This window comes from Xyrauchen texanus, chromosome 1 (assembly GCF_025860055.1).
Source record: "Xyrauchen texanus isolate HMW12.3.18 chromosome 1, RBS_HiC_50CHRs, whole genome shotgun sequence".
Lineage (NCBI taxonomy): Eukaryota > Metazoa > Chordata > Actinopteri > Cypriniformes > Catostomidae > Xyrauchen > Xyrauchen texanus.
The window spans coordinates 4,035,930-4,056,471 of record NC_068276.1 but is presented as its reverse complement, the minus strand read 5'-3'; the positions used below and the strand labels follow the sequence as shown (position 1 = coordinate 4,056,471).

Below are 20,542 nucleotides of genomic sequence, written 5' to 3'. Positions count from 1 at the left end.
TGGACAATCCATTCACATTATGTATTTTTTTATGCCCCTCCCGAAAATGTGTTCTGAAATGAGAGGCAGCAGTTTCTGAACAACACTTAAAAACACAACTTCACTCTGTTCAAATAACAATATTACATGATTGTGTACTAATTTCCCTCATCAAAAGAAAACATACTGGTTTAAATAAACACATAATTGGATTAAATGCATGAGAAAAACATGCATCCGTCTACACCAGTGGTGGAGAGAGTACAGTTCCTCGTCTGTCGCTCTCTTGACGTTGTGTCGGAGAAGGGACACTAGGGGTCTCTCTTGAGTGCAGAATATGCCTCTGATCTATGAAAAAAGGCCAATGAGAAGTTGGCAGACTGTATTTGCATACCCTGCCCCCGGACATACGGGTATAAAGGCGAGGAAATACGTCGAGTTCATTCAGAAATTTTCTTCGGAGCCAATGGTTGTGCATGCTGTTTGCTACGAGTCACACCTGTTCCTGTATTCCTCTGATCTCTGCATGCTGTTGGATTGACGGCGCATTACAACGGCTTTCTCCTTCCTTGCACGGCAGTGTAGTTTGCCCCTGGGCGCTTCGACAATGCAGAAACCAAACTCAAAGAGTTATTTAAAAGAGTGATTTTCTTTAAAAGTGTATATTTTCACTAAAAGAGCAATACACAGCGGAGTTGAACGTTCTTTTCAGGACGCGTCTTTCTAAAGATGCCTTTCCGCCCCTGTATAGTTCCTGGATGCGGTAGAGTGCTCTCCGATTCAGATGGCCACAGGCGTTGTCTCATGTGTCTGCACTGAGGCTGCGTTTGTGGATGGTTCATGCTTTCACTGCGAGGGCATGACCATGGCTGCATCGGAGAGCGTGGCATCTGACGCTGATGACTCCCCTGGGCTGCCGCCTTCGGGCCAGCACGCCCAGGGTGAGGCTGATGCGCAGGTGACCGACATGCTTTCCCGGGCCGCCCCCAGCGTGGGGCTGGATTGGAACCTTCCATCCTCCCCACAGCCATCGCGGTTGGATGACTGTTTCCTGGGGTCTGGGCGTCGCTCACAGCCTCGCCCCCCGGTCCCGTTTTTCCCGGAGGTGCATGATGAGCTGACGTCATCGTGGAGAGCACCCCTCTCCACCCGTCACAAAGCCACTCGCTCATCCGCTCTCGCTACCCTCGACGGCGGAGCGGCCCACGGTTACACGTCGATTCCCCAGGTGGATAGGGCTGTTGCGCTCCATCTATGCCCCGGAAACCCTACCATCTGGCGGGGTCGCCCTGTGCTCCCCTCCAAGGCCTGTAGGACAACATCCTCGCTGACCGCGAAGGCCTACAGCGCCGCCAGACATGCCGCTTCCACCCTGCACGCCATGGCCCTCCTGCAAGTCCACCAGGCCAAGGCGCTCAAAGATCTGCACGGGGTAGCCCTGATCCCGATGTGCTGCAGGAACTGCGCTCAGTGACCGACCTCGCCCTCAGAGCCACGAAGGTCACTGCGCAGGCACTCGGGTCCAGGAACGTCATCTATGGCTGAACTTGGTCGAGATGCGTGAGACCGACAAGACTCGCTTTCTCAACGCCCCTGTTTCCCAGTTCATCATCTTCGGCAACACCTTCAAGGATTTCGCCCAGCAGTTCTCCACGGTGAAGAAGCAGACGGAGGCCATTTCTCACATCCTGCCCCGCCACAGGTCTGCCGCCAAGGGCCATGCCCCATCTGCTCGCCGAGGGCGTCCTCCTGCGGTTAAGGAACAGCCTGCTCCGCCTCAACCCGAGCCCAGCTCTCAGCCCCAGTGTCAAGCACCCCGCAGAAAGCAGACGCCCCCCCGTCTCACGGACCCCCTTGAGGACCCGGAAGGCTCCCAGGCACTCCTGAGACGCTCGACCCAGAGCCCGAAATGTTAGCTCCGGAGCTGGTAAGACCACTCCGTCCCCCGGTGGAGGGCCGGGAGGAGAATATTCTGTTGAATTCATTTCATTTGCCGCCCCCCCATACGGGGCTGCGGTACCCAAATTCTCAATAATAGAGCTATTTCCTTTGTCTCTGGGTCACCTGGCCCGCAAATGCCGTTCTCACGGCACTCTGCCGCCACAGTTCAACAGTTCCAGCATGCTGGACGCGGAACCCCCTCCCTCACCCCCACGACTGTTCCCCAGTCGGCCAGTTCTTGGACTTGCGAGTTTTCAACCGGGCTCTGCTCAAACTCCCGTTCAAAATGCTCACACAGAAACACATCTTGACCTGCATCCGGCATCTAGATTGGTTCGCAGCGGTAGACCTGAAGGACGCCTACTTTCACGTCTGAATTCTGCCTCGACACAGACCCTTTCTACGGTTTGCGTTCGACGGCCAGGCGTACCAATCTCTGTCTCCTCACGTCTTCACGAAAGTCGCAGAGGCAGCTCTTGCCCCGCTCCGAGAAGCCGGCATCCGCATACTCAATTACCTTGACGACTGGCTCATACTGGCCCACTCCCGAGAGTTACTATGCGCTCACAGAGACCAGGTGCTCAGGCACCTCAGCCGCCTGGGGCTTCAGGTCAACCGAGAAAAGAGCAAGCTCGCTCCTTTCCTCAGTATGGAGTTAGACTCAGTCTCAATGTCATCACGCCTCACCAATGAGCGTGCGCAGTCGGTGCTGAAATGCCTCGCCAAGTTCAGGCCAGGCACAACGGTCCCTTTAAAACTCTTCCAGAGGCTCCTGGGGCATATAGCATCCTCCGCGGCAGTCGCGCCACAGGGGTTGATCCATATGAGACCGCTTCAGCACTGGCTTCATACTCGAGTCCCGAGACGAGCATGGCGCCACGGCACGCACCATGTGATGATCACCCCCACCTGCCGCCAGACATTCAAACCCTGGACAGACCTCTGCTTTCTACGGGCAGCAGGTGTCCCGACGTGTCCTGGTCACGACCGACGCCTCCAGACTGGGTTGGGGCGCCGTGTGCAACAGGCACGCCACTGCGCTGGCATATCAATTGCCTAGAGTTTCCGACTGTTTTCTTTGCCTGCGGAAGTTCCTCCCGTTAGTTCGGGACAAACATGTCCTAGTCAGGTCAGACAGCATCACTGTGGTAGCGTACATAAATCGCCAAGGCGGCATTTCGCTCCCGACACATGTCGCAACTCGCCCGTCGTCTCCTCCTTTTGAGCCAGCAGCGACTCAGGTCCAATCACATCCCCGGCAAACTCAATGTGATAGCAGACGCTCTGTCACGACAACGCTTGCCCAGTGGAGAGTGGAGGCTTCACCCCCAGTCTGTCCAGCTGATTTGGGAACGATTCGACAAGGCCCAGGTAGATCTGTTTGCCTCCCGAGGGACCTCCCACTGCCCACTCTGGTATGCCCGAACAGAGGCTCCCCTCGGGGCAGACGCACTAGCACACAGCTGGCCCGTGGGGCTGTGCAAGTACGCATTTCCCCCAGTGAGACTTCTCTGGGGGAAAGTCATGCTGAGGTTCATGCTGAGGTATCACATAGTGTTTAGTGAATGATACGATTGATTCAAACACTAAAAGTGGTTGTTCTGTATTATTGTATTATAGCTGTAATAATAAAGTCTTAATTAACATTATAGTTATGTAACAAATTTAGATATTATTATGAAGTAAATTGAAGCATTTGGTTACATTATGTTTTGCGATTTTTCTTACCTTATTTATATAACATCCATCCCTTGCACACTTTTGACCTCTAGCAAGTGAGACAGGGCAGGTACAGTACAGCACTGTGAGTGAGAGTGTTACCTGTTAGGAAAGTTTCTTTTGAACAAGAGGAGCGAACGGTTACAGATTTGAATGCAGTACTATACCCCGGGATTGATGCGGATTGATAGAATGATGTTCAGTGAAAAAATCAAAAGAAGATCGCAATGTATGCAGCTGTAACTATATCAGATATTACTAATAAAACATGGGAACATATTTCAAACATATTGTGAATTTTAGGGATATTTTTGTCAGTTTCAGTGAACAGTAATGTGCTCATGATGCTGTGCCCTGCACACAGCACAATTTAGTTCATAAAATGATTTATATTAGCGCTTATAACGTGCCGATTTCTTCTTCACAAAAATGTTCAAAAAATTCAGAGATATTTGTGTGTGTGTGTGTGTGTGTGTGTGTGTGTGGGCTTGTTTATGTGGTTTATGAGAACATTTTTTTAGGTTACAAATTAGTAATTACAAGGTTATTATGCTATAAATGTGGTTTATGAGGACATTTCTATTGTCCCCATAATTCAAATCGCTTAAAAATCATACTAAACAATGTTTTATTGAAAATGTAAAAATGCAGAAAGTTTTTTGTGAGGGTTAGGTTTAGGGGTAGGGTTAGGGTTAGGGTATAGAATCTATAGTTTGTACAGAATAAAAATCATTATGTCTATGGAGAGTCCTCATAAGGATAGCTGCACCAACATGTGTGTGTGTGTGTGTGTGTGTGTGTGTGTGTGTGTGTGTGTGTGTGTGTGTGTGTGTGTGTGTGTGTGTGTGTGTGTGTGGTGAAAATAACTGTAGCTCAGTTGAATACATTTTAATACATTTTTAATCAACTCAAGTACAAATAAATGTACTATTATTTATTTATTTAAAATATTATTTTTAAATGTCCTCAAGTACTGTAATGAGAAGTTGTACTTCGTTACTTTCCACCGGTCTATATGCAACAGCCAGCGTTATCTGAAGTTGTGAAGCTTCTAACATTACCAACATCTTCACACATACGGAGAAATTGAGAAAATTTAAGCCAATGGCTCATAGACAGTTCAGATTCACAAACTTGTACCTTAACCTGGGATTATTTTACTTGCCGTTTTAAAGAAGTAAAAAAAAAATCTAAAATATTATATATCGTGGGAACGCCAATCCAGAAAAAAAAATAACAGATGGCTGATGATCAAATTTGTTAAAATGGAATAAATGAACAATGAATTAATTGCCAACAAAGGTCTTCATCAGCCAAATATCAAAGGACAATGCATCTACATGTACAGTATTTCCACAGTTAATTCAGGATGACTTCAAAGACTTTATCACCAAACTTATAAAGTATATTAAATCATTTTGTTTAAACATTGGCCCCCAACACTCACTTAGTTTACTCATTTAAACCATGAATTTGTAAAGGGATTAATGGAAAGGACGAGGCGAGAACTGGCTTGACAATATAAATCATATAATATAAATTAGCTGCCCGTAAACTCTCTCTCTGTCTCACTGCCATCTCCAGTCGGCCTTTATCCCTCTCTGAGGCTTGATTAGCCTGATTAATCCACCCCACCACAGATTTGTTCAACACATAAATATGACACACAAATAACTAATTGTTACGATTGCAGGAGGAGGCAGACAAGGAATGCGGATCTAAATGCGGGTTTTATTGAACAAAAGTGAAAACAAGACAGACAGGAACAAAGGAAACATCCACGATGGGAAAAATTAAACCAAAACATAAAAACGTCCAGGGAACACGAACAGGGTGAACAGGGCAAAACATCAACTTCCAGACATCTACAAACAACGATCGACAAAGACTGAGCAAACAACGGGGCTTAAGAACACAAGGATAATCATGATTAAATGAGACACAGGTGAAAACAATGAGTGACTGCTGGCAGTGATGAGGGCAGGGAACTATGGGAAATGTAGTTTAAAACAGGTGACAGGTGAAACACGGGGCAGACAACAGGGGATCGTGACTGTAATATTCTTGCGTGCAGCTCACCATAAGACACAGAGGGAAATGTAAACTGTCTTTTATTCCACAGTTAACGAACACATGAACAAGGTAGTTAGCAACACAACTGAAACTCTCCTTCTGTATTACAGACTCTCTGGTAATGTTGATTGTCTGATGGTAGAGCGCCCTCTGCTGGTCAAACTACATATAACACTTACATTCACTACATCCCCTTCCCCCTGATAGTCCAAAATTAGATTAACCTTATCCATACTGTCAGAGATCAGTCAAGTTCATTGCAGTCCACCACTCAAAGATCACTCTCCCCAGAATTCTAAATCACAAACACCTGGTCATCACTTATCACCTCATCAGCCAACTCATAAAAACACTCACCTTGTATCCAGTCTTTGTCAAGCCTCCAACAGGAACAGACCATTTCTCCCTGAGTCCTGATTTCTCCGTCGATCCTGTGAACCTGAGTATTCCGTTCTTTTACCTGATTCATGATAACCAATGCACTGTTGTTCTGCCATCTCCAGATTACCTACCTGATTCCTGAACTCTTGTTCGAGATCTGATCAAGCCGGCCCGATTGCTCCTAGAAAAGAGAAGGAGTTAACGAACTGATACAGAGTCAATGTTCTACTATCCAATTCACTGGGATTACCTGTTGTTCTCTGTGCAACGAACGATCCTCACTGAACCAGCATCTGAAAAGTCACCTGATACTTACCTTTCACGTTCAATACTTTTAATAAACTATATTTGAATCACTTACCTCCGATCTCCTGGTCTCTACCCTGACAGAAGGCTTGGCCGAAAAAAGGAAGATAAACAACGCGATGGAATCTGTTCGTAATGTTGATAACCCTGCACAACCGACAGCCGCCGCTGTTAATCCCAGTCAGCCAGCTTCCAGTACTTCCGTAAACCCCGCTCCTTCTCTGGTTTGCTTCGCCAATCCAACTTCCCGTCCAGCGCCATTCTCCGGCCGGGCGGAGGATTGCAACGGTTTCCTGTTACAGTGTTCGCTCGCTCTAGAACAACAAATCCAGTTATACCCCACTGAAAAGTCGAGGGTTGCTTTTATTATTCAACAGTTATCAGGAGCTGCATTAAGATGGGCTGAAACTTTGTGGTTGCAGGAATCTACAGTTACTTCCTCTGTACAAGAATTTATAAACCATTTCAAAGAAGTTTTCGGGCGTCCAGTAGATGATTCATCCATCAGTGACAAGCTATTGCAATTATACCAAGGCAAGAAGTCAGTTGCTGAATATTCACTGGAATTCCGCACTCTAGCCGCCGCCAGTGGGTGGAACGAAAAGGCGCTCATTTCCATCTACCGACGTGGTTTGAATCCTGCACTCCGCCTTCAACTTGCGATTTATGATGATAGCCTGGGGGTCGAGAAATTCATACAGCAAGCTCTCCGTGTGCACCAAAGATCTCAAGGCTGCTATCGCGAAGCCCAGCAACCCACCTTTTCACCACCTCAGTACCCCGATAAACGACCCTCCGAAGTCACTGTCGAGAAGATGCAGGTGGATAACTATCGACTGTCCCAAGCTGAACGTTCTCGCCATCGAGAGTTAAAACTGTGTCTATATTGTGGAATGGGAGGACATTTTCTTCGTTCATGCCCTACACGACCTCCTAGAATGCTTGTGAGTTCTGTCTGCACGTCCGCCTCTGTATCAGCTCCATTAATCGATATCTGTGATTCTGAAATCTACACGTTTCCATGTCTCTGCTACAGCCATTGTGGATTCGGGTCAGCAGGAGACTTCATCTCCGGGCAGCTCTGTCAGAAACTCCAACTTCAACAATCCGCCACCTCCAAGCCATACGCCATCCATGCAGTGACGGGTGAAACCATTAATCAGGGGTATGTCACGTCTCGAATTAAACCTATTCTACTCTGTATTGAAGATACCCACCATGAACTGTTTGAACCTTTTGTACTTGAGAATAGCCAGACTGATATCATCCTTGGTCAGTCCATGGCTTATACGACATCAACCTAACATTGACTGGAAATCGGGTAAGATTTTTGAAATGGGGTTGCCTGTGCTCGTCCATGAGTTTTGAACACCCCGTATCGCCCATCGCCAACTTGCCCGACACCATCCCGATGAATTCAACCTCTATTGAAAGCCCCATAGACAACTTGTCGGTATCCATTCCTTCATGCTACTCTCAATATTCAGATGTATTCAACCCCGTCAAGGCTGCCAAGTTACCACCTCATCGAGCATGGGATTGTGCCATCGATCTGATTCCCGGAGAATCCATCCCCAAGGGGCGAATCTACTCTCTGGCTATTCCTGAGCAAGAAGCCATGAAACAGTATATTGAAGAAGCATTAAAACAAGGCTATATTCGGGCCTCTACTTCACCTGCTGCCGCCAGTTTCTTCTTTGTCCCTAAGAAAGATGGAGGTTTACATCCGTGTATAGATTATAGAGCTTTAAACAAGATAACCGTCAAGTTCAGTTACCCACTCCCATTGGTTCCCTCTTCACTTGAACAACTTCGAGAAGCCAAGATATTCACCAAGCTGGATTTGAGAAGTGCATACAATCTCATTCGAATCCGAAAGGGCGACGAGTGGAAGACTGCATTCATCACTCCAGCAGGACACTATGAACATCTCGTCATGCCGTATGGTCTGGTCAACGCCCCTTCAGTTTTCCAAAGTTTCATGGATGAAGTTTTCCGAGACTACCTGAATCAATTTGTCATAATCTACATAGACGATATTCTAATCTACTCCAGAAACTTGGTGGAGCATCAGCAACATGTCTCTCAGGTACTCCAACGGCTACGTGAATTCTCCCTGTTCCTGAAAGCAGAGAAGTGCTCTTTCCATCAAACCTCAGTCGAATTTCTCGGTTACCACCTCAGTGAAAGAGGAGTAGAGATGGATGATCGTAAAACCAAAGCCATTACTTCCTGGCCCACTCCACAGTCTGTCAAAGAGTTACAACGATTTCTTGGATTTGCGAATTTCTATCGAAGATTTATTTATCAATACAGCCTGCTTACAGCTCCTCTGACCTCTCTACTAAAAGGAAAACCGAAAACACTGCTCTGGACCACTGAGGCTGAACATGCCTTTCAATCTCTCAAAACTGCATTCACCACAGCCCCCTTACTCCAACACCCGAACCCTGAAAAGATGTTCATTGTGGAAGTAGATGCTTCTACAACAGGAGTAGGAGCGATGTTGTCACAAGACTCTGCTTCCTCACCTAAACCCATGCCCTGTGCATTCTTCTCCCACAAGCTATCTCCTGCAGAAGTGAACTATGATATTGGTAATCGAGAACTCCTGGCCGTTAAACTTGCGCTAGAAGAGTGGAGACACTGGCTAGAAGGAGCCAAACATCCATTCCTAGTTCTCACAGACCACAAGAATCTGCAGTACTTGAAAGAGGCAAGGAGACTTAACCCACGCCAGGCCAGATGGGCACTCTTCTTTACTCGCTTCCATTTCCAGATCTCCTATCGTCCGGGTTCGAAGAACGTCCGAGCAGACGCCTTGTCCCGTCTCCATGCCCCGAAATTTCCCACGAAGAACCTGAGAGTATACTCCCGAAAAAATGTTTGTCAATCCCATTCAGTGGGACCTAAATGAACAACTGCTTGAAATGTCTCAACACCAACCCAGTCCTCCAGAATGTCCTATCGGAAAGATATACGTACCGAAGAATTTCAGTACCTCTCTAATCTCCTCCGCACACTCGTCTGTCGGCACAGGTCATCCTGGAGTTAATAAGACCTATTCCACTCTTCAAACTCGCTACTGGTGGTCCAACATGTTACAGGATATCAAGATTTTCATCCAAGGATGCATTCTCTGTGCCATGAACAAGAACCCTCGTCACTTACCCACTGGAAAACTCATGCCTCTGCCAGTCCCGCAACGACCTTGGTCGCACATTGGAGTCGACTTCGTCACTGACCTTCCTCCCTCAGACGAGAATACATGTATCCTGGTAACTATTGATCGTTTTTCCAAAGCCTGCAAATTAATTCACCCAAGAACTTACCCACAGCCTTCGGGACTGCAGAGCTATTGATGGAACACGTCTTCCGGAATTTTGGCATCCCGGAGGATATTGTGTCAGACAGAGGGCCACAATTTATCTCCAAGGTGTGGCGAGCCTTCTTTGCACTAATGAATGTTACAGTGAGTTTAACATCAGGGTACCACCCACAAGCAAATGGTCAAGCGGAGCTGAAAATACAAGATGTCAGTCGTTTCCTTCAGTACTTTCTGCCATTCGAATCAACATCTCTGGAGCCGATATCTTGTATGGGCAGAGTATGCTCAAAACTCCCTTCGACAAACCTCCACGAATCTAACACCATTTCAATGTGTACTGGGTTATCAACCACCATTGTTTCCATGGTCCGGTGAGTCATCTGAAGTCCCCGCGAGTTAACACTTGGTTCCAAAACAGTGAGAGGGTATGGAACCAAACTCATCATCATCTCCAACAAGCCTTGAACCGTCAACAACACTTAGCAGACATTCACCGCAGTAACACTCCCGAATATCAGCCTGGGCAACTGGTCTGGCTTTCGACCAGAGACATCCGTCTAAGACTCCCTGTCAGTAAACTAAGTCCGAGATACATTGGTCCATTCCCGTTGTAAGACAACTTAACCCAGTCACCTACCAGCTCCGTTTACCAGCCCAATATCGCATCCACCCCTCATTCCACGTCTCACTCTTGAAACCCCATCATCCACTTGTTCCTGTTCCTCCACAGACCTAGTGGACGATGACAACCCCCAGTACCTCCCATTGAAGCCGACCCCATCTATACTGTTAGAGAAATCCTGGACTCCGACGTCGTAGGGGTCAACTCGAATATCTGGTAGACTGGGAAGATTATGGCCCAGAAGAGAGGTGTTGGGTACCTCGAAGGACATCCTCGACCCCATGTTACTCACAGAATTCCACGAACTTCATCCTGAAAGGCCTGCTCCACGACCCGAGGTAGACCCCCACGACGTCAAGGTACTAGGTCAGCTGGCGTGACTCTGGAGGGGGTAATGTCAGAGATCAGTCAAGTTCATTGCAGTCCACCACTCAAAGATCACTCTCCCCAGAATTCTAAATCACAAACACCTGGTCATCACTTATCACCTCATCAGCCAACTCATAAAAACACTCACCTTGTATCCAGTCTTTGTCAAGCCTCCAACAGGAACAGACCATTTCTCCCTGAGTCCTGATTTCTCCGTCGATCCTGTGAACCTGAGTATTCCGTTCTTTTACCTGATTCATGATAACCAATGCACTGTTGTTCTGCCATCTCCAGATCACCTACCTGATTCCTGAACTCTTGTTCGAGATCTGATCAAGCCGGCCCGATTGCTCCTAGAAAAGAGAAGGAGTTAACGAACTGATACAGAGTCAATGTTCTACTATCCAAGTCACTGGGATTACCTGTTGTTCTCTGTGCAACGAACGATCCTCACTGAACCAGCATCTGAAAAGTCACCTGATACTTACCTTTCCGTTCAATACTTTTAATAAACTATATTTGAATCACTTACCTCCGATCTCCTGGTCTCTACCCTGACACATACCAGTAGTATTCTTATGTGTATCAGAATATAACAACACAGGATGTTTTCAAAGTTTTTTTTTTCTTTTTTTTTTTTACATATATATATATATATATATATATATATATATATATATGAACATCTCACAGAACTGAGCTAGGGACTTTGGGTAGACTACCTCCATCCCAATGAGTTCCAGGGTGCATTCTTACCCTGCGGCTGGGGAACACACCACTACTCTAATTATAATCTTTCAGATAGCTGGGAGTCTTTTTAGTACATGTAGACCTTCTCAACTCAGGTTTTTCCATTCCAAGGAAAGTTTCTGACAAAACCACTTCAGAAGTATCTCCCAGTTTTTGTTTTACATTACTTTCCTCAGTGAAGGAGGAACCTGAGTCTTTTGTAGATGACATTGGAATGTCAACATCTGGCAATGAAGTGTCTAACAACTCTGATGTTGGTGCTACGGACGTTGCAACATGCCTGTCTCTCACCTGATCAATATGTCGGCGCACGACTTGCCCACTTCCCAATGCTACTGTGCATGAGACAGGACCAGTCGTTTTCTGAACAGTTCCTGGAATCCAAGTAGGACCCGAGCTGAAATTCTTAGTATACACTGGGTCTCCCTCTACAAGATGTCTTTCTTTTGCATGTTGGTCATGGTACCATTTTTGTCTCAATTGCTTGTTACGCACTTGACTTTTAAAATCAGGATGAATAAGATCCAGTGTAGACCTCAGTTTCCTTCCACACAGCAGTTCAGCAGGTGATTTTCCAGTGGTAGACTGTGGCGTAATTCGGTAACTGAACAGAGCTCTTGATATCTTTGTTTCAATGGAATCATCAGTGTTTTGAATGTTTGAACGGCCCTTTCGGCCAGACCATTGGAAGATGCATGGTAAGGTGCTGTGGTTATGTGTTTGATGCCATTTCTTTCCATAAATTCTTGGAATTCAGCACTGGTAAAACAACTGCCATTATCTGACACCACTACTTCTGGTATCCCATGTTGGCTAAAGGTTTGTCTTAAACACTGAATGGTAACTGTGGATGTAGACTTGTTCAACGGATAAGCCTCAATCCATTTTGAGTAGGCATCTACCAAGATCAAGAACATTTTACCCATCCACGGGCCAGCGTAATCCATGTGAATCCTTTTCCACGGTTGCTCTGGCAACTCCCACGGATGCAGTGGCGCGTTCACGGAGCATTTCTGTTCTCCTGACAGACTGCACACAATTTGACCAATGCTTCCAAGTGTGGCCACCACATATAGCTTCGTGCCAGACCTTTCATCCTGGTAATTCCGGATGGATTTGATGTAGCTGTCTTAGAAGAGCCGCACGGCCCGGAGGCAGAATCACTACACGGGCCCCCCATAACACACATCCTTCCTGTATGCTGAGTTCGTCCTGTTTTTTTACATGCAGCTGAAAAGCTGTATCCTCCAACTTCTTGGGCCAACCTCTTAGAACATATTCCCGTACTCTTGCCAAAACAGCATCTTTGTCTGTCCATTTCCTCACTTGTTCTGCTTTTACTAGAGGCACATCATTTTCTTCCAACAGCAACACTCTCTCTTCCTCCGCATGAGTCTCCACTCCTTCTTCCATCAATGGCAGCCTGCTCAACGTGTCCGCATTCTGGTGCTCTTTACCAGCTCTGTACACAATGGTGTACTCGTATCCACACAGTGTGACTGCCCACCTCTGTATACGCGGGGATGCCATTTGTGGCACCTCTCTCATTTCGTTAAACAGCGATATCAGAGGTTTGTGATCTGTCACGATAGTGAACTGTCTGCCATACAAGTAAGTGTGGAATTTCTTTACCCCAAAAATGACAGCTAGACCCTCTTTATCCAATTGAGAATAGTTTTCTCGGCTGCATTTAATGTTCGTGAAACAAAACCTATCGGTCTATCTGTTCCATCTTCCAATTGATGAGACAGCTCTGCCCCAACTCCATAAGAGGAAGCATCACAAGCCAGGATGAGTGGTTTAGTGGAATCATAGTGCACTAAGATGACAGATGACTGCAGAAGATTCTTTGACTTCATGAAAGCTTCTTGCTGCTTGCAGCCCCATGCCATCTTTCATCTTTCCTCAGAAGTGCATGCAAGGGAGCCAACAATGTTGACGAGTTTGGCAGAAATTTGTGGTAATAATTCAACAACCCTAAATAAGCCTTCAGTTCCTTTACATTTTGTGGTGTAGGAGCTTCTTTTACAGCTTGTACTTTTTCTGCAACCAGCTGTAATCCTGTGACATTAATTTTGTGACCTAAAAATACCACTTCCTCTCTCATGAACTCGCACTTGCTCCTTTTCAGTCTCAGACCACTCTTCCCTAGCCTACTCAGTACCTCATCTAAGTTCCGCAGATGTTCTTCTTCATTAGACCCTGAGACTAAAATGTCATCCAGGTAAACTGTGACTTGTGTGATATTTTTCAGGATCCCTTCCATTGTGCGCTGGAAGATTGCTGGACTCGAAGCAACTCCAAATGGTAGCCTGTTGTAAGTATACAATCCCTTGTGCGTGTTAATTGTAACATACTTCTTGGAATTTTCGTCCAGCATTATCTGCTGATACGCATGGCTCATGTCCAGTTTAGAGAATTTTTCTCCACCTGCCAACTGAGCAAATAAATCTTCCACCTTGGGAATTGGATACTGCTCCACACTAGATGCTCTATTTACTGTGAGTTTGTAATCCCCACAAATTCAGACAGAACCATCAGGTTTCTTGACTGGAACAATTTTTTTTTTTTTTTTTTTATTTGACATGGACAGACAATTACATTGGACGAACCATATGCATTTGTTTAAGTGTTTTAGCACAAATGCTAATTTTCAACACCTGTCCACGGGAGGCTTTAAGAAATAAAATACAATAACAAAACTAATAAGCAAAATAATACTAAAAATACTAACAGAAAAGAATAGCTAAAATATACCATGTAATTACAGAGAGAAGAGAAAACAAATTACATACATAAATTATAAAGCAGAAGCATCAGAGTCAGCGAATATCATTAGTTATTCATGCGAGCACTGCTGTTTAGTTTTTAGCCATTGTTTAAGTCCTCTGTTGAAAGCTTTGCCATCGGTCTCTAGTTTTAAATCAGTAGGCAAAGCATTCCAGAGTTTTGGCCCCTTTACTGAGAAGGCAGACTGACCAAAAGAGGTCTTACACTTTGGGACTAAACAGTCACCTCTGATAGTGGCTCGTGTGTTCACCCCCTGAGAGCTTTGGCGTCTACTGATTAATTTAGAAAACTGTGGTGAAACATGATTATTTATACATTTGAAAACCAATTTAATATAATTAAAATCAATAAAACTGTCAAAACCAAGAAGCTTATGCTTTCTTATAACATCACAATGATGCCATCTCATGGGTTTCCGGTCCATGATTTTTATTGCCTGTTTGTAAAGTGAGAGAATCTGTATTAATTCATTTGGAGAGATTTGTGACCATGATGTGACGCAATATGATAGGTGTGAGAATATCATTGCATGCATATATAGTTTTGCAGTGTGACAGGACAAATCCCTTCTTATAAACCGAAAACAATTTATATTTGGTCTGACCTTCTTGCAGATGTACTTAACATGATTATCAAATTTAAATTTTTTATCCAGAATAATCCCAAGGTACTTGACTTCACTGACTGCTTCTATTGCTTCATTTTTTATTTGTACCTCAAATATATCGCTAACCGACCTATTTGGTATAGAGAAACATATGGAGACTGTTTTCTTAACATTTAGCGATAGATGAGATAACTCGAGCCAGTTGGAGATATTCGTTAATGCTGTTGTCAGGTGTTCACCTGCCAGACTGGGTGTTTTAGTAGAAACATGGACCACAGTGTCGTCTGCATACATCTGACATTTTACGCCTGGACAGCATTTTGGTAGGTCATTTATATACATTGTGAACAGCAAAGGGGCAAGTACAGACCCTTGCGGTACTCCCATGTTGTTGGCTTGCAGAGGTGACCTCACCCCATTTACCCTAACACATTGCTGTCTCCCGCCCAAATAAGACCTAAACCACTGCAAAGCTTCTGAAGACATTTTAAATTGATTTAATTTATGTAGCAAGATACTATGATTAACAGTGTCAAAGGCCTTTTTTAGGTCCAGGAACACCGCCCCAACAACATTTCCTTTATCCAGTGATTATTTAATTTTATTGATCAAGTAACAGTTAGCTGTTTCGGTGGAATATTTGTCTCTAAATCCAAACTGTAATGGATAAAGCAAGTGATTAGACTCTAAATGTTCCGCTAATTGCTCGGCGACAATCTTTTCCAGAACTTTTGAGACTACAGGAAGGATAGCAATAGGCCTATAATTGCTTGATATTTCCTTATCCCCCGATTTATAGACCGGTGCAATTATTGCTGTTTTCCAGCTCTCTGGGAACATATTTGTTTGTATTGATAAATTGACTAAATAAGTAACTGGCTCTAACAAACAGCTTTCATATCTTTTAATTAATGCAGCATGTATGTTGTGTATGTCCTTAGACATAGAGTTACTCATGTTTACAATCACCTTTTTAACTTTATCACAGGATACCTCTTTTATACAGAAGGAGCCTGTGTGAGCATTGTCAGGCTCTTCAAGAGATGGCTCAATATATTTAAAATTACTCGCTAATTCTTTTACGGAGTTGATAAAAAAAGTATTAAAAACATTTGCAATAGCCACATTACTCTGAATCAGATTATGACAAACTTTAAGACCATTTATTTTTGAGTGTTTATGTCTACTTGAATTAGTTAGTCTATTTATATGTTGCCACATTTTAGAACTATTGCCACTAGCTTCTTCAATTAGTTTAGAGAAATAGTTAGTCTTTGCCTTTCGCAGCTCTGATACTACCTTGTTCCTCAAGCCCTGTATAAATAAGGTGGTCAATATTAGTTTTTGTTATTAAGGACTTTTTAAGAGCAATATCTCGCTTTTTAATGATCTGACGGATGTCACTATTAAACCATGGAAGAGAATGTTTCTTGGGTGTACTTTTCCAGGTTTTTGTATGTTTACTTATTAGATCACTTAACACAGAGTTAAAATTGCTTGCGCTATAGTTTAAGTCTGTTTCTCTAATTACCTTTTCCCAGTTAACTTCCTTTAAATCATATTCAAAATTGGCTTCTTTAGATTTGGGGATTCCTGTTGTTATAATTGAATTTTTTGTATTATTATTGTAAAGTAGACGTTTTTTAGTTAACTTTCTCACAATCAGTGTCATATTATGATCTGAAAGGCCAGTAATGAGATTATATGTTTTTGTTACTCTCTCTGGCCTGTTAGTAAAAATCAGATCTATAAGGGTTTCACTCTTTCTAGTGAGTCGAGTAGGTCTATCAATCAGCTGTTTGAATTTAAATTTCTCCATAGTTGACCTTAATTGTGATTTACCACTTTTAACCATCCAGTTAATATTAAAGTCCCCAAATATCATACATTCACAGCCATTGTCAATAAGAAAAAGAAGATTCTTCAGTTCATTGTAGAAATTCACATCGTGACATGGAGGATTATAAAGCACGACTATGTTAAATTTCATGTTTGGAGAGAGAATTATATTCAATCCCAAGCACTCCATGTTTACATTCAATTTAAGTTCTGAACTTTGAAAATGCTCCCTAATATAGATTAAAACACCCCTCCCTTTCCTTTGGCCCTATCTCTCCTATAGCAAGTGTATTCTGGTAGGTTAATTAAGTCAGTAGGAACATTGTGATTCAACCAAGTCTCCGATATGCACAGAAAATCTAAATTAGAATCAATAAGTAAATTGTGAATCTGGCCTATTTTTGGCAATATGCTTCTGATATTTATATGTCCTCCCAATATTCCTTTGGGTTTTGTTTCAGAGTTCCAGATGATTGTAGCATGATTAACAGTTTGAAAGAGTCTTAACTTCCTCTGTTTCGACATTGCGCGATTTATTGCAGGTGTTTTGTCCTTCGCGGGACACTGTCTTTGTTGACTTTCATCCACCATCACTGACGGGCCATCATCAAATTGACAATTTGTAGCTTGTATACTACATTGATCAATATGAGGCGCGTAACTCACCCCAGTGTCCATGATAGTGGTCCCAGACCGATCAAACTCCACTGCCGCCACTCCCGCCCGACACTCTGGGCCCAGAGCTTGCAACCCCAACCACCGCTCAAGTCCATCATGCTTTCCCGGAGCACCTGTTCGTTCACTGCCATGGGAGCTGCCCACTATGCAAATTGTACTGGTTCAATGATTTTGTCATCCACCAGCCTCTGGAGTTCTCTCTCTACCAGTGGTCTAACAGCATAGGGCACTCGCCTCGCCTCTGCTTGTAGAATCGTGGCTGGGCTTCGGGGTTGACATGAATCTTAGCTGTTGTGCCTATGAGTTGACCCAAATCTTCTTTGAACACCTCAGAGTGTCTCTCCAATATGGCAGCCAACTTAAGTACTGGTACATTTGCTATTTTATTTACCAGCTGAGGCAACAAACATAATTCATGTAGCCAACTTCGTCCCAACAAATTAGGCCCTGCCCCCTCCACCACAATCATGGCTAGTCTCTTCTCTATATTCTGGCTCTGCACTGGCACTGAAGCCATTCCCAGCACCTCCATTTTCTCACCGGTATACGTTTTTAGCTTCAGATGGCAAGGGCTCAATTCTGGCATATCTGTTTTTTTCCACATCTTCAAATATTGATCTTTGCTGATGATCGTTACTCCACAGCCTGTGTCAACTTCAAATTTCACCTCCATGCCATTCACTTTAATGGTTTGCGTAATAGGAGCAACCCTAGGTAAGTTTTGAGATACACTCTATATCGTGTTAATGTCACTTGTGTCATCTTTGTCACTCATCCCTTCCTCTCTCACAAGAAATGTCCTCCTACCTTTTTCCTTTTTCTCTCCTCTCTGCCCTTTGTGCGACGCTTTTTGGACCACAGCAGTTACTGGCTTAGTCTTGCGTGCCCCCTTTATGTGTCCGCGCCTTCCACATTTATGGCAAAGTTCATTAGCAAACCTGCATTCCGCTGGTGAATGTTGTCCTTTACATCTGTAACACATTTGATCTTTGTGCCATACCTTCTGCTCAGATGCGTACACTTTGTGTACTGCTGTTTCCTTTTACTGATCTCTCGGCCTGTCCAGTCTCCTCTGTCAGCAGTCCTTGCAGATCTTTTACATTTTTGTTTGCAGATTCCATAGCTTGACATATGAAGCACTTTTTCAAACGTCAATTCCACTTCAGCCAGCAGCCGTCTTTGCATTCGATCGTCATTCACTCCACACACGAGTCTGTCTCGCAGCATTTGTGGCAGTGTGGCCCCATACTCACAGTACTGTTCTAATTTTTTTTAACTCAGCCACAAAGTCAGCTACAGTCTCTCCATTTTTCCGTGTTTGTGAGTTAAACTTGAATCTTTGTACAATCTCGCTTGGCTTAGGGTTGTAATGAGCTTTGAGTACATTTATCAATTCCTCATATGTTTTTTCTCTTGATTTTTCAGGACACAGTAAACTTCTTAGTAGACTGTATGTGGTTGCACCAACTCCACTTAACAACACAGCTTTTTTTTTTATCTGCATTCTCAATTCCATTTGCTTGGAAAAATAATCCATCATTTCGCTGTATTCCTCCCATAATTTTGACTCACTATCAAATGGACTCACCGTTCCTACTAGTGCAGCCATTTCTGCTTGTCAACTCGCACTGTCGTCGTTCTGTACACGTTTCTCGCACAAACTTCTTCAGGAATTACACAGCAGAGTAAACCATTTTAATCCTCGTCGCCAATTATGTAATATTCTTGCATGCAGCTCACCATAAGACACAGAGGGAAATGTAAACTGTCTTTTATTCCACAGTTAACGAACACATGAACAAGGTAGTTAGCAACACAACTGAAACTCTCATTCTGTATTACAGACTCTCTGGTAATGATGAATGTCTGACTGTAGAGCGCCCTCTGCTGGTCAAACTACACATAACACTTACATTCACTACAGTGACATAACCCCCCCTCAAAGGAGCGGATTCCAGACGCTCCTAAAAAAAAACAAGAGAAAAGGACTCGGTCAGGAGGCCTGGGAGGTGGCCACAGGACAGGGACTGGGTCAGGAGGCCTGGGAGGTGGCCACAGGACAGGGACTGGGTCAGGAGGCCTGGGAGGTGGCCACAGGACAGGGACTGGGTCCAGAGGCCTGAGAGGTAGTCACAGGACAGGAACATGTTCAGGAGGCCTGGGAGCTGGCCACAGGGCAAGGACAGGTTCGGGAGGTCTGGGAGTTGGCCTCGGCCACAGCTATGGGGAACTCCGAGGGCAGAGCCGTGGTAGGCGGAGCCCTGGAGGTTTCTGGTGGCAGAGCCATGGATGGTTCAGGAGGCGGAACCGTGGGAGGCAGAGCCGTGGGAGGCTCAGAAGGCGGAGCCCTGGAGGTTTCTGGTGGCAGGGCCATGGAAGACGGAGCCGTGGAAGGCTCAGGGGGCGACGTCGTAGAAGGCTCGGGAGGCGGGGTAGGCTCAGGAGGCGGAGCCCTGGAAGGCTCGAGAGGTGGAGCCCTGGGAGGCTCGAGAGGCGGAGCTCTGGGACGGTCGAGGCTACAGGTGCTGGCTCTGGGACTGTCGAGGCTACAGGCGCTGGCTCTGGGACGGTCGAGGCTACAGGCGCTGGCTCTCTGACGTTCCAGGCTACAGGCACTGGCTCACTGACGTTCAAGGCTACAGGTTCTGGCCCACTGATGTTCAATGCTACAAGCACTGGCTCACTGATGTTCAAGGCTACAGGCACTGGCTCACTGACGGTCGGGGCTGCCGGCGCTGATTTGTTGGATGTGACATGCGTGAGCTCTGGTTCGCAGAACATTGAAGGCAAAGCCATGGGAGGTTCTGGGGATGGAGCCGTGGAAGGCGGAGGCTGGAGTGCAGAAGCCTCTCCTCTTCTCCTCCTCCTCCGGACAGACAAGGCTGACAACGCTGGGTCGCTGACCGTGGCAGGCGTGGACTCAGGCTCGCTGACCGTGGCTGGCGCGGGCTCAGGGTCGCTGACCATGGCTGGCGTGGGCTCTGGCTTGTTGGCAGGCGTGGCAGGCATGAAGGGACGAGCCATGGACGACTGGGGGGTGACAACTGTGGGAGGAGGGGCAGGGTCCTCCTCAGCCACGCCCACAGTGAACTCCTCCACGAATTTGAGGAGTGTCCAGCCACGCGTCGCCGGTGGCAACCGCTCCTTGAGCGAACTGTTC

General features: G+C 45.3%; 1 protein-coding gene across 1 annotated transcript in view; it reads right to left on the bottom strand.

Annotated features, from left to right (window-relative positions):
* Window positions 1–20,542, bottom strand: part of LOC127620854 (uncharacterized) — a 103,094-nt gene that overhangs the window by 51,556 nt on the left and 30,996 nt on the right. The gene's annotated exons all lie outside the window — the stretch shown is intronic.